Genomic DNA, 4605 nt, shown 5'->3' with positions numbered 1-4605 from the left:
CTACCGTAGTTCGGCTCCATAGTTTCTATTTGTTTTGTGTTTTTTTTTTTGCTTTATAGCACCGGTTTAGTCCGGTTCGGGGGCGAGTTCTGGCATCAAGTGGTTCCATCCCCCTCCCGATCGCAGTTGCGGGGGATCGAACCGTGGTTCTCCCTACCAAGTCCAGCGCCAATCACCACTGGACCAACTAACGATTGGTTGTTTTGTGTTTTTTAGTTGAACAGAGGTTAAGGTCGCAATCCACGATGCTCGACCTTTGGAGACTTATACGCCTATTTTTGGAAAGGACTTAACTTGTTCTTAGGTGCCTAACAAGGCAAAAGAAAATGAACTTGGGTTTGTGTCTTTTATTGTAATTCCATGATGACAAAACCCACTACAAGGCTTCACTTCACTTCCTTACTTTGTTTTAAATCTGACCATTTATTAGATGTTTTATGTATTTTTGATTGGGTGTTTTTTAAGGGAATCTATTTGTGACTTAGATCATACCAAAAAAGATTTTTTTTGAATATTTAGAGAATGCACATCGAGGCCTACGCCACAATCGTTTCTCTAAATAGTGGTTGAGAAATACAGAGTTTTTTTGAATATTTAGAGAATGCACATCGAGGCCTACGCCACAATCGTTTCTCTAAATAGTGGTTAAGAAATACAGATTTTTTTGAATATTTAGAGAATGCACATCGAGGCCTACGCCACAATCGTTTCTCTAAATAGCAGTTAAGAAATACACCGAGACCTACGCCTCAATCATTTCTCTTCCGCTAAGTAGGAAAGAACATATATCGGGGCCTACGCCCCAATCATTTCTTTCCTACTACGAAAAAAACGGTATGATCCTTATTAGTATTTATTAAGTTTTATAAGGTTGAAAAAGAAAAAGAAATGAGAAAGGAGAACTAACCTATTTTCTAATCTAATTGTCATTCTAATTCCTATTTAAGATCTAAACTAAAATCTAAGGGAAAGTTCAACTAAGAAGAGAGTTGTTTAAGTTGACTAAAGTCAACTTTAACAACTAGGGGTATTTCGGACATTTCACAAAGCATTGAAAATATTTACAAAAAAATAAATTAAAATCCAAACTAAAAAAAAGGAAAATATTCACAAGCAAATCATATTTTTATCAAGCTTAGAACTCTTTTCATGAATTCAACAAGAACTAAGTATTTATTATTAATGTGCACCAATCAAAAGTTAGAGAAAAAATGGCAAACAAATCAATTAAACTCTAAAATAAAATCTATAAAATTCTAAAAATTCTAATTGGTTAGAAACTAATTTTTTTTACCATTTTTTATTTGAGTACAAAAAAGATTTAACAAACTAAAATATGAAAAAAACAAATTGAAACAAACTAAAAAATATACACAGGGGGTGAATTAGCAATCAGCAATAAACTGATTCTGTGTTATGAGCGAAACTGGGCCTGATAACATGGGGTGCGGCCAGCAACAATGGCGTTTTGGCCCAAAGATGATTTTTTTATACAGATTTTATGATGCCAAAAAGTGTGCTATGGGCCTATGGGGGTATGGAAGCAATTCGGTGGCCCGTGATGTGTATTCTTCTATTCAGATTATTGATTCACATGATTTTTATTTCAAAGTTTTAATTGTGATAAGAAAAAAGAAATGAAATAAAAATTAAAAAAAAAAAAACAATAAGAAACGGAAAAGGGGATTAGGGTTATTTCGTGTGACCTTTCGAGTTCTTCTTCTCCTTTCACGAACAAGACGCAGCGGCGGCCGGAGGACTTCCCTCTCTCCGTCGAGCAACTTGCAGCGGTCAGAGAACTCTGATTCGGCTCCGTCTCGATCTCCCTCGATTCTGCTCGCGACCTCACTCTCAACTCACCTAACATACGGCGGCGGACAATCCTTCTCCGGCGACATCTCCGCACGCTACCGATTTCGTCTCATCTCCCTCATTGCTCTCACTTCATCCGGACTCTCCCTCTCGATCTTATCTCGGCCGAATCAAACTCGCTCACATCTCTCATCTCTGTCTACGATGGAGGTAATTGTGGATGCGCCGAAGAACGGTTAAATGAAAATTCGTTGAGATGCGAGGATGATGAACGATGAAACAAGTTGTTGCAGGTCCGTTGAGGATCAACGATGGACAGGTGCTCAATGTTGTGACGTTATCGTGTTGATTCGAAGCAAAGAGCCAAGGTGATAACGCCGTGACGATGCGAGTGAACTTGTAGATTTGTTCTTGAAGGATCAATGCGTTTCTGGAAATTGCCGTGGAGGAATTGAACTCGCAGGTATTGCGAAGGTAACGTTGACACGGAGATGAGATTAAAGATTCAATCGGAACCGAATTCCTTCATGTTACTGTTAAGATCTTCTTCTCTTGAAATTCTGCCGTGAGCTTTATCCTGCAATTTTCTGTTTCTTGAATTTGTTGCAGGTTGGTGTATGGTGATGAAGGTGACGAAGGTTCGATGATTTTTGCAGTGGATTCGGTAATGGTTTGTTGATGACGATCGAAGCGTGAATTGAATGGTTGGAGTTTGTTGCTGATTTTTTTGTGTTGATTTCTGATTCTTTACAGGTTTTCTGTTATGTATCGTGAGAGAGAAATTGAAGATGATGATTGGAGGTAGAAGTGGAAGGTTCTGGTGGAGAGTTGAAGATGAATGAAGAGAAAAAAGGGTGGTTGATGCGTGAAGATTAGGGAGGTTCAGAGATGAAGAGAGAGTGGTGAGAAGTGGTGGATCTGAATTCAGAGAGTGAGAAAATGAGAGATGAAGATGGTGGTGGAAGATTGAAAAAATGGAGGAGAAGCTGAATGATGATGATGAGTCCAGTTATATAGGTGAGTTAAAGTTTGTTATTTTCTCAATCTTCTCTTTTCATTTTCTGTTTTGGTGGTTAAGATAGGTAGTAGAAGTTTGTTAGGTTAGTTATAGTTGGTTTGTAACTGTTTCTGTAGTTATGAAAGTTGGTTAGAGATTTGTTAACTGTTAGTTAGGAAATTGGTTAGAGACACTAGGTTGTTGTAGGATTGGTTAGAGACACTAGGTTGTTGTAGGATTGGTTGACAGTTAGTGAAACTGGCTTAATGTTAGAGATGGTTTAAGAGGTAGAAAATTCTGTTAAAAACTATCTGCCGAGCTGGAAATTAGTTAGAGATTAATGAGGAATCACCCAATTTTGAATTGCCAACACTGAATTAGATGGCTTGATAATTGAATGCTGAATAAACTATTGTTTGACAGCAGCAATGTCTAATGAACCTACAGGGCCAGCACTAGCTTCTTTTCAAATTCCTTTTTTTGTTATCATTGCATGGCTCTGGTTTTACCAACTTAGAACTAGCAGAATTTGCAGCACCAACAGTACCTGCCAGCCTTGGCAAGCTAACAAATCAAATCTGTCTAGCCAGTACTGCCTGAATTTAGAATATGAACTGGATATGCTTGAACTGTCCTCATGGGCCTGTATTTGAATGGTTTTAGGGTGCAGCAAGTGATTGAAATGGAGTTGAAGTGGAATCCTTCGAATACTTCAATGAAGTTCCTCTTCTTTCTCGAGATTCAAATATGTCTTTACTTTCTTCAAAGTGTTGGTACTTGTAATGACTTGTAAAAACAGTTCGAATAGGCTAATGCTTGCTGAATTATGTAGGGTTTAATTCCTGGATTTTGTATTGGAACTTGGAACTGATTTGTGTAGGCTGTCTTTTTCTTTGATCCTGCAGGCTATGGTGTGAATGCTGTCATGATGATACCTCTTGATATGGCTTGGAGATGTTTGAAGGAGTGGCAAAGGTCCGTTTGACTTTAGTTAAATATTAGAGATTAGGACAGGTTCATGTTGAATGCAGGTGATTGGATTGGAGTTAAAGCTTGGGCTCATGATGAAGATGAAGTGGATTAGAATGTCAAAATGTATTTTTGTGTAATTTTCAATGCGATGCCCATGTGATGTAATGGTGTATTTGATATAGAATAACTTTGTAAAATAGAAGGCTGGTATGGTTATGGTTATGATGGTAAGGTGCAGAATTGGTATTTATCTTGACTTGAAGTAAATTTGAAATCAGTTTCTTCTTACTGGTGTTGGATTTTTGTATGGACTTTGAAATGTATATAATGGAATTATTTTAGGAACTACTATGTACAGGGACCGTGTCAATATGAGTTGAATGGCATGGTTGTGGTCTGCTGAATGAATTTTGAAACTTTGTGTTAACTTGCAATGATAGCTTCCTTTTTTAATCAATGTAATGACTTGTAATCAATATTGAAGAATGAGATTTTACTCCATTTATTGTATTAATTTAGAATTCAAATTCTTCTTTCACCTTTTTATACTTGAAGTAGCAAATACAACATAAGATGGAAATCACAGATCTTGAAAGTGTTTAAAGTCAACAGTCAACCACACACCAACCACACACCAGTAACCTCTTTTCTAAGCTATAGCCTAAGATAAGTAATCATCATATGAATCTAAATCTCATAAGGCTTGTCATACGCTAGCACCTTTGTTCATATGAATAAGTATTGCACCATAACTTATAATTCGAGCAGTGCGCCAAATAATTGCGTCCAAACTCCATAAGTGGCTCCTTTTGATTACTACACTA

The 4605-nt window shown here is 37.2% G+C and overlaps 1 long non-coding RNA gene across 3 annotated transcripts; it reads left to right on the top strand.

Annotated features, from left to right (window-relative positions):
* The first annotated feature begins 1650 nt into the window (after positions 1-1650).
* Positions 1651-4029, top strand: LOC131641892 (uncharacterized). 3 transcript variants are annotated; one of them, XR_009295669.1, is made up of 4 exons: positions 1651-2286; positions 2422-2476; positions 2566-2829; positions 3473-4029. It is a non-coding gene; the product is annotated as an uncharacterized LOC131641892 (long non-coding RNA). The 3 variants fall into 3 exon arrangements; XR_009295670.1 differs by having other exon boundaries at positions 1651-2476; positions 3715-4029; XR_009295668.1 differs by having other exon boundaries at positions 1651-2476.
* The last annotated feature ends 576 nt before the right edge of the window (positions 4030-4605 follow it).

Source organism: Vicia villosa, unplaced genomic scaffold (genome assembly GCF_029867415.1).
Source record: "Vicia villosa cultivar HV-30 ecotype Madison, WI unplaced genomic scaffold, Vvil1.0 ctg.004225F_1_1, whole genome shotgun sequence".
Taxonomy (NCBI): Eukaryota; Viridiplantae; Streptophyta; class Magnoliopsida; order Fabales; family Fabaceae; genus Vicia; species Vicia villosa.
The sequence above is the reverse complement of the archived record's forward strand: the minus strand, read 5'-3'. Positions and strand labels throughout refer to the sequence as shown.